Source organism: Coregonus lavaretus (genome assembly GCF_964263955.1).
Source record: "Coregonus lavaretus genome assembly, chromosome: 1".
In the NCBI taxonomy this organism is placed as follows: Eukaryota; Metazoa; Chordata; class Actinopteri; order Salmoniformes; family Salmonidae; genus Coregonus; species Coregonus lavaretus.
The window spans coordinates 34,085,076-34,098,375 of record NC_139988.1 but is presented as its reverse complement, the minus strand read 5'-3'; positions in this window follow the sequence as shown (position 1 = coordinate 34,098,375).

Below are 13,300 nucleotides of genomic sequence, written 5' to 3'. Positions count from 1 at the left end.
CAACGAGTTGAAAACAACGTAATTTCAACGTACTTGCATACACATGTACACAGTATAAAAAATTGGTCTATGATCAATTTGATAAACAATCATACATTACTCCAGTATTTACACACAGTATTAATTTACAACATTCAAGTGCTAATTGTCTTTATTCCACTAGTGAAGAGGCATGACTCAAATCACCTACTCAAATTTCCAACACCCAGCATAACAAAATATACCTTTTTTATTATTCCATGCCTCACCATTAAGTGAATTATTGCCACTACATACTAATAAAGGGGTTTCCATTCGGTTTTCATATTTCATATTTACATTTCATGTAACATTTAGTAATCATCATTATTTATGCAACCAACATCATTTATTTATTTGTACAATTATATTGTTTACAAACAATGGAGTAAAACAAGCTTATATTTTGGGTTGGACATTGCATCCTATTATTACTCTTAAATCAATGGCATGAACATATTGGAAAACCAATGAAACGACCAATCAACCAACTCTTGCAAAACCAATTAACAAATATGTGAAAAAGCAACACATATCTTGCTCCATCTTGGTATGAAAAACAGTATAAATTCAGTATGTATCTTCCAACTTGTCAAAATTGTGCATGGTATGTACAGTGTACAAAACGTTATGGACACTTGCTCTTTCCGTGACAGACTGACCAGGTGAAAGCTATGATCCCTTATTGATGTCACTTGTTAAATCCACTTCAATCAGTGTAGAAGAAGGGGAGGAGACAGGTTAAAGAAAGATTTTTAAGCCTTGAGACAATTGTGACATGGATTGTGTATGTGTGCCATTCGGAGGGTGAATGGGCAAGACAAAATATTTAAGTGCCTTTGAATGGGGTATGGTAGTTGGTGCCAGGCGCACCAGTTTGTGTCAAGAACTGCAACGCTGCTGGGATTTTCACACAACAGTTTCCTGTGTTTATCAAAAATGGTCCATCACCCAAAAGACATCCAGCCAACTTGACAAAACTGTGGGAAGCATTGGAGTCAACATGGGCCAGCATCCCTGGGGAACGCTTCAACACCTTGTAGAGTCCATGGCTCAACGAATTGAGGCTGTTCTGAGGGCAAAAGGGGGGGTGCAACTCAATATTTGGAAGGTGTTCTTAATGTTTTGTACACTCAGGGTGTTTCTCAATATGTACACCACCGTGCTCCACACTCATGCTCCGAGTGCGTTCTCTGAGGAAGTTCTCTTGTGTGGAGAACGCATAAAACATTACATTTGAGAAGCACTCGCACTCCCCCTACTGAGTTACACTATATATACAAAAGTATGTGGACACTCCTTCAAATTAGTGGATTCAGCTATTTCAGCCACACCCGTTGCTGACAGGTGTATAAAATCGTGCACACAGCCATGCAATCTCCATAGAAAAACATTGGCAGTAGAATGGCCTTACTGAAGAGCTCAGTGACTTTCAACGTGGCACCGTCATAGGATTCCACCTTTCCAACAAGTCAGTTTGTCAAATTCCTGCCCTGCTAGAGCTGCCCCGGTCAACTGTAAGTGCTCTTATTGTGAAGTGGAAACGTCTAAGAGCAACAATGGCTCAGCCACAAAGTGGTAGGTCACACAAGCTCACAGAATGGGACCGCCGAGTGCTGAAGCGTGTAAAAATCGTCTGTCCTCGGTTGCAACACTCACTACCGAGTTCCAAACTGCCTCTGGAAGCAATGTCAGCACAAGAACATTGGGAGCTTCATGAATGGGTTTCCATGACCGAGCAGCCGCACACAAGCCTAAGATCACAATGCACAATGCCAAGCGTGGGCTGGAGTGGTGTAAAGCTTGTCGCCATTGGACTCTGGAGCAGTGGAAACACGTTCTCTGGAGTGATGAATCACGCTTCACCATCTGGCAGTCCAACGGATGAATCTGGGTTTGGCGGATGCCAGGAGAATGCTACCTGTACATTGTATAATGATAGGAAGACAGGCGCAGGAATACGTATTAGGGTTGTTATTTCTACACCCAACACAAGGTACGTCATAAAAAACTATGAGGACGAAGCCCAAAACAAACACGTATATATATATAACACAGAGCTGTAACCCAAACAAAAGAGCGAGGTGTAAACCTCTAAATACATACACAGGACGAGACCCGTAATAGCAAGAGCACAATACACGGTACTCACGAGACCAACGGACATGGGACAATAATCGACAAGGACAATGGGGAACAGAGGGCACATATATACACATAATAATCAGGGGGAATAGGAAGCAGGTGTGTGTGTAATGAGACAAGACATGGTTGGTTATAATGATCCAGGTCAGTGACGCCTAGAAGGCCGGTGACGTAGACCTCCGGAGCTGGTGAACGGAATGAGCAGCAGTACCGGAGGGATCCGTGACAGTACCCCCCCTCCCCCCCACAGCGGGACGACACCGGCCTCGGGTACGACCACAGGGACGTGGTGCGGGTCGGTCAGGGCCCCGACGGTTAAAATCCCTGGTCAGTGAAGTGTCCAGGATGTCCACCGCAGGAACCCAGCACCGCTCCTCTGGGCCGTACCCCTCCCAGTCGATGAGGTACTGTAGACGCCCCGCCCGACGCCTCGAATCCAGGACTTCACGGACCGAGTACGCCGGACCTCCCTCAATGTACAGAGGAGGTGGGGCGTCACTGGGTCCAGCCTCAGCGAGGGGACCACGCACCACTGGCCTGGGGAGAGACACATGAAAAGTCGGGTTAATGCGGTAATCAACAGGGAGTTGCAAACGATACGTTACCTCATTAACCCTCCTCAGGACAGGACACTGCAGTGGCGGTCGGCCTGTTCCTTGTGCCGACGCACGGCACGTTGGAGACGAGTGTGCGCAGCGTTCCAGATTTCCTCAGCGCGCCGAAACCACTCGTCCTCCGCAGGGGCCTCGGTCTGGCTCGGATGCCAAGGTGCCAGGGCCGGCTGATACCCCAACACACACTGGAAAGGAGTGAGGTTAGTGGAGGAGTGGCGGAGGGAATTCTGTCCATACTCAGCCCAAGGTAGGAAATCCGCCCACTTCCCTGGTCGGTCCTGAGAGTAACACCTCAGGAACCTTTCCACCTCCTGATTGACCATCTCCACCTGCCCATTAGCTTAAGGACGGTACTCGGAGGTGAGACTGAACGTGACCCCCAGGCGTTCCATGAACTCTTTCCATATGCGTGAGGTGAACTGAGGGCCACGATCTGACACAATGTCGTGTGTAAAAAGAGCCTCTGTGGTTTGCATGGCCGACGGGAGCCCAGGCAGAGGACGGAGGCGACAAGCTTTGGAAAACCGGTCCACAACAACAAGAACGGTGGTGTTCCCCTGGGAGGGGGGAAGGTCAGTGACAAAGTCCACCGAGAGGTGAGACAAGGGTCATTGTGGAACCGGCAGGGGAAGGCGCTTTCTATAAGGGAGGTGTCTGGGTGTCTTAGACTGGGCACAGATGGACCAGGAAGAGACCTAAACCCGGACGTCCCTAGCCAAGGTGGGCCACCAGTACTTTTCAGTCAGGTAGGCGATGGTACGGCCTATCCCAGGATGACCCGACACAGGCGCTGTGTGCGCCCAGGAAAGGAAGCGGTCCCGCACACCCGTGGGCATGTAGGCGCGGTTCTCCCGGCACTGTGCAGGTGCGGGTTCCATATGCAGGGCCTGCCGTATGTCGGCATCCACGTCCAACACCACTGGTGCGATGATACGGAACGGAGGGATGATGGGGGTCTCTTCTCCCTGCCTCTCTTCTGCATCATAGAGGCGAGACAGGGCGTACGCCTTCACGATCTTCGAGCCTGGCCTATAGGAAAGCGTGATTTGGAACCTGGCGAAGAATAGAGCCCACCTGGCCTGTCTCGGGTTTATCCTCTTTGCTGCCCTGATGTACTCCAGGTTGCGGTGGTTCGTCCAGGGTGTTTGGGTGTTTGGACCCCTCCAGCCAGTGCCTCCACGCCTTCAGAGCCTTCTTGACCGCCAAGAGTTCCCGGTCCCCAACATCGTAGTTCCTCTGGCCGGGGCTCAGCTGCTTGGAGGGGTTCCGGTGCACTGGGACAGCACTGCCCTGACTCCTACTTCGGAGGCATCCACCTCGACGATGAATGGGAGTGAGGGGTCGGGATGTGCCAGCACGGGAGCAGTGGTGAAGCGGGCCTTCAGTGTCTCGAACGCCCTCTCCGCCTCCAACGAAGCCGCTGGGGACCTCCTCTCAGCAGGGAGATAAGAGGCGCGACCACCGTGCTGAAGCCCCGGATGAACCTCTGGAAATAGTTGGCGAACCCCAGGAATCGCTGGACAGCTTTCACAGAGTTGGGGATGAGCCATGACCTGACTGCGCTGACGCGTTGCTCCTCCATCTCCACTCCCTCCGTGAATATGAGGTAGCCCAAAAAGGACACGGACCGCTGGAACAACAAACATGTCTCTTGTTTAACATAGAGATGATGCTCCAACAGTCTTCCCAGCACAGACCTGACTAACGAAACATGCTTGGCTCGGTCAGCAGAATAGACCAAAATGTTGTCTATATAAACCACTACACCCCGTCCCAGCATGTCCCGAAACACTTCGTTAATAAAGGACTGGAAGATTGAAGGAGCATTAGACAGGCCAAAGGGCATTACGAAATACAGATTGTAGGCGCTCCTCAAGTCCAGTTTTGTGAAGTACTGCGCCCCGTGCATTTGTTCGATGATGGTTGGGATGAGGAGTAAAGGATAGCTGAACATAACGGTGGCTTTATTCAGTGTTCGATAAACAATGCAGGGGCGCAGTGTTACGACTTCCGCCGAGGCTGCCTCCCCTCCTTGTTCAGGCAGGTTTTGGCGTTCGTCGTCACCGGCTTACTAGCCACTGCCGCTCCATTATTCATCATTCCATTTGTCTTGTCTTGTCAATCACGCACACCTGGTTCTTATCCCCTCATTAGTCTGTGTATAAGTGTTCCCTCTGCCCCTCTTGTCCTTGTGGGTGATTGTTTATTTGTGAGAGTAGTGTAGCTCGGTGGAGCTACTCGTACCTTATTATTGCCGGGGTAGATATTTCCCCTGTGCCTATTATTGTTGGAGCTACCGTTACCTTGTATTGCCAGGGTATACTTTCCCCTGTGCTTGTTTCACTTGTCGCTATCCAGCACTATTTGTGTACGACGGAATAAACTCTACATTCGGTGATTACCCTCCTGCGCCTGACTCCTTCTATCACACTCATCACAGAATCACCCACCCGCTATGGAGTCAGCGGGAGAAGAGCGCATGCCTGGAGTCGTGGCACGGGTCCAGGAGCATTCCACGATGCTGGCCAGCTTGGGGGAAGCGATGGATCGGGTTCTTCAGGTCGTCCAACGCCTGGAGAGGAGAGGACCTGATCTGTCGAGACCAGCTGGCCAACCGGATCCAGCCACCTACACCCCAGCACCCAGAGGGATCCAGATATCCCGACCACGGGCGTTCGACGGGACGGCGGCGCTCTGCCAAGGATTCCTCCTCCAACTGGAGCTTAATTCTCCAGCATCAGGCCGGCGTCATCGGAGCGGGAGAAGGTGTCCGTCCTTGTTTCCTGCCTCTCGGGGAAAGCCCTGGAGTGGGCCAACGCGGTTTGGAACGAAGGAGGAGCCGCATTGGAGGACTACGGGGAGTTCGCTCGCCTCTTTCGGGCGGTCTTCGATCACCCGCCCGAGGGTCGAGAGGCGGGCGAGCGGCTGGTCCACCTGAGGCAGGGGACAAGGACCGTGCAGGACTTCGCGTTGGAGTATCGGACTCTGGCAGCGGGATCCAGGTGGAACGAGCGGGCCCTGATCGACCATTTCCGGTGCCATCTGCGGGAGGACGTCCAACGGGAGCTAGCCTGCCGGGACACCATGTTGTCTTTCACAAAACTGGTGGACATGGCCATCCGTTTGGACAACCTGCTGGTAGCCAGAGGACGTCCTGGTAGGGGTCTGCCCGTTTCCACCCCGGACGACTCGGATCCTGAGCTGATGGAGCTGGGTGGAGCCGCCGTACGAGAGAGCGGAGGACGACAGCGACAGTGCCACTCTTGTGGCACGAAGGGACAGTACACCACACTTCGTGGTCAACGTTCTTTTGGGCCTGGAGGCGGCAGGCAGGGCACTCTCGCATCACCCCAGGCATCGAACACCCACACTCGTTCAGAGCTCTCTGCTGCGCACTGTACCCTACCTATCCACTTTCCCGATCACATGGTAGTTCCCCAGTGTAAGGTGCTAGTCGATTCAGGCGCAGCTGGGAACTTTATGGACAGGGCATTCTCACACTGTCAAGGCATTTAATTGGTTCCCCTATCCATTCCACTCCCCATCAGAGCATTTGATAGTCAACCATTAGGGTCCGGGTTTGTAAAGGAAGTCACTGTACCAGTCACCATGATCACACAGGAGACTCTTTGTGAGCAGGTTACTTTTTCGATTATTGAGTCTCCTGCTTTCCCTGTGGTATTAGGTATCCCTTGGCTAGCACTCCACAACCCCACCTTCTCATGGCCACAGAGGGTTCTCACGGGGTGGTCGCGAGAGTGTCAGGGTAGGTGTCTAGGTGTTTCCGTTGGTGCAACCACGGTGGAAAGTTCAGACGGTACCTCCACCGTGCGCATTCCCCCCGAATACCATGATCTGGCGCACACATTTTCTAAGACACAGGCAACAAAATTCCCACCTCATCGGGCGGGGGATTGCGCGATAAACCTTTGGGTAGACGCTCTACCTCCCAGGAGTCATGTGTACCCCCTGTCGCAGGCTGAAACGGCGGCTATAGAAACATACGTCACCGAGTCCCTGGGCCAGGGGTATATACGTCCCTCCACTTCACCCGCCTTCTCGAGTTTCTTCTTTGTGAAGAAGAAAGACTGCAGTCTGCGCCCGTGCATTGATTTTCGATCACTGAACAAGGAGACTATAAGATTTAGTTATCCTCTCCCCCTCATTCCTTCAGTGATTGAGTCAATGCATGGGGCGCGCTTCTTCACCAAATTAGATCTCAGGAGTGCATACAACCTGGTGCGTGTTCGGGAGGGGGATGAGTGGAAGACAGCATTCAGCACAACCGCGGGGCATTATGAATACCTGGTGATGCCCTACGGTTTGATGAATGCTCCATCCGTCTTCCAGTCCTTTGTGAACGAGGTGTTTCGGGACATGCTTGGTCGCGGTGTGGTGGTCTACATCGATGACATCCTGGTGTATTCTGCTACGCGCGCCGAGCATGTGTCCCTGGTTCGCAACTGTGCTGGCCCAACTGTTGGAAAATTACCTTTATGCCAAGGCAGAGAAGTGTATGTTTTTCCAGCAGTCCGTCTCCTTCCTCAGATACCGCATTACCACCTCAGGTGTGGAGATGGAGGGAGATCACATTTCAGCCGTGCGTAATTGGCAGACTCCAACCACGGTTAAGGAGGTGCAGCACTTCCTTGGCTTTGCCAACTACTATCAAAGGTTTATCTGGGGCTTTGGCAAGGTCGCAGCTCCCATTACATCCCTGTTGAAGGGTGGGCCATCCCGGCTCCGCTGGTCTGCTGAGGCTGACCTGGCCTTCAGCAAACTTTGGGGTCTGTTCACCTCAGCCCCGATGCTGGCCCACCCCGATCCATCACTACCGTTCGTAGTGGAGGTGGATGCGTCCGAGGTAGGGATAGGCGCTGTCCAATCCCAACACTCGGGCACGCCACCCAAGCTCCGCCCCTGTGCCTTCTTCTCGAAGAACCTCAGCCCAGTGGAGCAGAACTACGACGTTGGTGATCGGGAGCTGTTGGCTGTTGTCCGAGCTTTGACCGCGTGGAGGCATTGGCTCGAAGGGGCGAAACACCCTTTCCTCGTCTGGACGGACCACCGTAACCTGGAGTACATCTGGGCAGCGAGGAGGCTGAATCATCGCCAGGCAAGGTGGGCCCTATACTTCACCTGGTTTGATTTTACAATGTCATACATTCCGGGTACGAAAAACGTGAAGGCAGACACACTGTCCCGGCTGAATGACACAGAGTAGAGGCCCAGAGACAACACCCCCATACTCCCGGCCTCCTGCATTGTGGCGCCGGTAGTATGGGCGATGGACGCGGATATAGAGCAGGCATTACGCACAAATCCATCTCCACGTCAGTGTCCAGCTGGTCTGTGGTACGTCCCTGCTCTTATCCGTGATCGTCTGATCTTCTGGGCACACACGTCACCCTCCTCTGGTCACCCAGGTATCGGTCGTACAGTGCGCTGCCTGATCGGCAAGTACTGGTGGACTACCTTGGCTAAGGACTTGAGGGTGACCTAGGCACCTCCCAGCGGGTTAGTTACAACCTTTACCAGTTCCCCAACGACCATGGTCTCACCTTAGTTTTGATTTCTTGACTGATCTTCCCCTCTCCCAAGGTAACACCACCATCCTGGTCGTTGTGGACCGCTTTTCCAAGTCCTGCCGCCTCCTTCCTCTGCCCGGTCTCCCCACGGCCCTGCAGACTGCGGAGGCCCTGTTTAGTCATGTCTTCCGGCACTACGGGGGACCAGAGGATATAGTGTCCGACCGAGGTCCCCAGTTCACGTCCAAGGTTTGGAAGGCGTTCATGGAACGTCTGGCGGTCTCGGTCAGCCTGACCTCTGGGTTCCACCCCGAGTCAAATGGACAGGTGGAACGGGTAAATCAGGATGTGGGTAGGTTATACTGCCAGGACCGGCCGCGGGAGTGGTCGGTGTTCTTGCCATGGGCAGAATATGCCCAGAACTCTCTCCGCCACTCCTCTACTAACCTAACGCCATTCCAATGTGTTTTAGGTTACCTACCAGTTCTGGCACCATGGCACCAGAGCCAGACCGAGGCTCCTGTGGTGGATGACTGGTTTTGGCGCGTGGCGGAGACGTGGGACGCTACCCACGTTCACCTCCAGCGCGCCGTGCGTCGTCAGAGGGCCAACGCTGACCGTCACCGCAGTGAGGCCCCGGTCTTCGTACCGGGGTATCGGGTCTGGCTCTCGACCGGGAATCTGCCCCTCCACCTGCCCTGCCGGAAGCTGAGCCCGCGGTTTGTGTGGCTGTTCAAAGTCCTGAGGAGAATCAACGAGGTCACTTATAGGTTATTACTTCCCCCTGATTACCGTATTAACCCCTCATTTCATGTGTCTCTCCTCAGGCCGGTGGTGGTTGGTCCGCTCCAGGAGTCTGAGGTGTAGGAGGTTCCTCGACCTCCTCTGGACATCGAGGGGGCCCCGGCGTACTCTGTCCATTCCATCCTGGATTCGAGGGGTCAGGTGGGGGGCCTTCAGTACCTCGTGGAGTGGGAGGGGTACAGTCCGAAGGAACGGTGCTGGGTCCCGGTGAGGGATATCCTCGAACCCTCCCTGTTGCGGGATTTCCACTGTTGCCATCCGGCACACGCCCTGCTCCGCATCCTCCTGGCTGTCCCCGAGGCCGGGGTCGGCGCGCTGCTGGAGCTGCGCGTCAAGGGGGGGGGGGGGGGGGGGATACTGTCACGACTTCCGCTGAGGCTGCCTCCCCTCCTTGTTCGGCAGGTTTAGGCTTTCATCATCATCGGCTTACTAGCCACTGCCGCTCCATTATTCATCATTCCATTTATCTTGTCTTGTCAATCACACACACCTGGTTCTTATCCCCTCATTAGTCTGTGTATAATTGTTGTCCCTCTGCCTCCCTTGTCCTTGTGGGTGATTGTTTATTTGTGAGAGTAGTGTAGCTCGGTGGAGCTACTCGTACCTTATTATTTCCAGGGTAGATTTTCCCCTGTGCCTGTTTCGCTTGTCGCAATCCAGCGCTATTTGTGTACGACGGAATAAACTCTGCATTCAGTGATTACCCTCCTGCGCCTGACTCCTTCTATCACACTCATCACATGCAGTCCCCCATCTTTCTTCTTAACAAAAAATAAACTTGAGTAGGCTGGTGATGTAGAGGAGCAGATAAAACCCTGCTGGAGGCTCTCCTGTATGTAGGTCTCCATGGCCTCGGTCTCCGCACAGGAGAGGGGATAGACTTGTCATGTCGGGATGGCTGCGTCAGACAGCAGGTCAATGGCACAGTCCCAGGGAAAATGAGGAGGCAGGTGTGTAGCCTGGGTCTTAGAGAAAACCTGGTGCAGATCCTGGTATTTCTCAGGTAAATCCACCGTAGTGGCGTTGACAGACACCTCCCCTGACACTCCTACAACCAACCCAGCAGTCTCTTCTCGGACCAGGAAATAACAGGGTTATGCCAACTCAACCAGGGGAGACCTAAAACAATGGGGTGTGTGGGGGTGTCTATAATCAAAAAGGTGATCTGTTCTAAATGAGTGTCATGGGTCAGCAGAGAAACGGGAACAATGATGTAATGAACGAGCCCAGTCCCTATTGGACGATTATCTAGGGCTCGAACCGGAATGGGTGATTGTAGGGGAACCAAAGGAATGTGTAATGCAGTGGCCAGTGCGCTATCTAAAAGATTCCCGGCAGCTCTGGAATCAATCAGAGCTAACGGGAGTGAGGGGGTAGGGTATTCAGGGTATTGAATGGGAAAACACACTGGTTGAGATGACAGAAAAGGAGAGGAGATCTTGCATCCTATCTGCGTTGGAGCAAGGGAATTCCCTGGCTTGTCACCTCCCCGCCTATTAGTGGATAGAGGGCAGGTCAGGGAGGAATGACCCCTTTCTCCACAATAGGAGCAGAGGCCCAGATTCCTCCCTCTCCTATGCTCTGCCTTAGCCAAACGTGCAGAGCCCACCTCCATCGGCTCTGGCCACGGAGCAGGTGTAGCCAGGGGTTCCGGATTAAGCACAGGTCTTCGTCGGGACCGCAGGAGGTTGTCCAACCGGATCGCCATGCTGATGAGCTGGTCGAGTGACAGGTTGTCATCACGGCAAGCTAACTCCATATGTACCTCCTACAGTCCGCTGAGGAAAACAGTGTCCAGAGCCGACTCATTCCATCCGGTGGAGGCCGCGATGGTCAGGAACACCAGGGCGAACACCGAGGCAGTCCTAGATCCCTGACCTAGACGGAGTAGACGCTCACCCTCCTCTCGGCCCTCCACAGGATGATCAAACACCGAGCGGAAGAGGAGGTTGAAGCGCTCGTAGGACTCGACCTCGGATTTTCCCGTTTCCCAGACCGCGGCAGCCCAGTCCAGGGCCTGTCCGGTCAGTGCTGAGATGATGGTGGCAACCCTGTCTCTCCCGGAGACAGCCTCGGCGTAGCGAGCGAGGTACAGGTCAAATTGCATCTCACTGGCGCGCCGTCAAAGCGCTCCGGGAAGGACAGGGGTATTTCGCGGACCGGCTCAGATGGGACGGAGGCAGGTAGTGGTTGTGTGGGGACTGGTGCCGGAAATGGTGCTGGAGACTGGAGGGACTGCACATTCCCCTCCAAACGCAGGATGGTTGCCAAACTATCTATTAATGCCAGTTGGAGACTACCCCACTGGAAGAAGAGGTCAACCACCTCAGGTGTCAACTGCCTGTCTCTGCCACCTCAGAAAAAGCAGTGCCTTGCCCACACCAAGGTAGTGAGAAGGGAGAGGGAGGCAAGAGCACCTGTCAACATCTAGGTGGGAAACTGCTAGCAGACCATGCCATAGATTTAAGTTCCAATGAGGGGATTCGATTAAGCTGGCCCGGGTTGGCGAAGATTTCACCGGGTGAAAAGTGATTGCATTCATTTTTAAACCTGGCTGCCTCCTGGGCGTGAGCCAGGTGACATGGCGAAGTCGGCTCAAAACAAAGTGATGTATGTCAAGCACGTGGAGTAATGATTACAACATATGCAAAGTGTTTGCTCTTGATAAAAATGCATATGTACTTTATTTGCCTTAAACTAGTTTGATAATTGTAAAATTTATTTATGGAAAATACATGTTGTATGTTCCTGAACAATGCACCATGCTGCCTTGTTGACAATATGACCTGGTGGCGCAGATTACAGTTCTATTTGAGCAGGGTGCTCCTCCCTCACCGCTTTCGACCCGTTCATGTCATGAGCCATAATAATAATATAATAATAATAATATGCCATTTAGCAGACGCTTTTATCCAAAGCGACTTACAGTCATGCGTGCATACATTTTTTTTGTGTATGGGTGGTCCCGGGGATCGAACCCACTACCTTGGCGTTACAAGCGCCGTGCTCTACCAGCTGAGCTACAGAGGACCACGTAGCCCGGTGTGCACCTGTTCAGCTTAATCGAACTCCCTCATTCATATGCAGAAATAGTGTCAAACAAGGCATTTCCACATGGGCAGTAAATGAAATACACTTCAACAAAGATTCAGATGCTACTATGCTATTCGATAAGCTAACAAGGAGAGTTAGTGTTAAGCAATTACACTGTGGTATGACAAACGGAAGTCCTTTTAAGTACTGTATGTGCCACTGCACTATACAGTATATTGGACCTCATCTTAATGTTTTGTAAACTCAGTGTATACAACAAGCTGCCTAACTGGTCTGTCAGTGTTTTACAACCTGGCCCAACCCACTCATTTTCAACACCATTACATAGTCAACTGTTAAATAGCTGTAGATATTGCTCATGGACTCTATAGCTTCCACAAACATAAAAAACAGTACTATATAGTAGGTAGTTTGCACAAATAGTTAGCAAAATATTTGAACAACCAAGCAGATAACAATGAAAAACAAACAAACATGAAACTGTGTTTATATGAGTCTTTCATCCTTAATTGTACTTTTTATTTTTAATTGATTCTAGAAATAATATCAAAGAAAAGTTGAACAGGTGCAAAAGCCCAGTAAATCTGGACCCAGATCTGCTCACACCCGTTTTTTCTTGGTTGACAACCACAATAGTCATGTGACTACTACATTCTTCGGATTCTGCAGTAATAAAATAGAAGATATAATCACGTTGCGTGTGGCCAGCAACTTAACTTGTATAACTGGAAACACGTAGTGTAGGCGTAAGCATTATTCTGCATTATTCTGCAGTTACAGAGACTTAAAATAATAATAGAAATAATACACATAACACAAAGCAAAGTGATTAATGATTATTCAACAGCCGGCTATGTGATTCAGCTGAGTGATAACAGCTCTTGTCTAATACAAGAGCAATATTAGCAGATCTTTAAACCTTTGGCTCCCTCATACAGACAATGTATCTCTCTTTTACTGTCTTTATATAATACAGTCCCACACGTGCTTTCACAGTGAATCAAGGCTGATCTTGACTGCCAAACACTTGTAAGCAGTGGGAGCCAATTTTGAGTGATCCATGAACTTGAACCATTGCATGCCAGTGATGGTTCAGTTTGGTTCTACAGTTACTCTGTATTTCGCTCTGTATCTCAG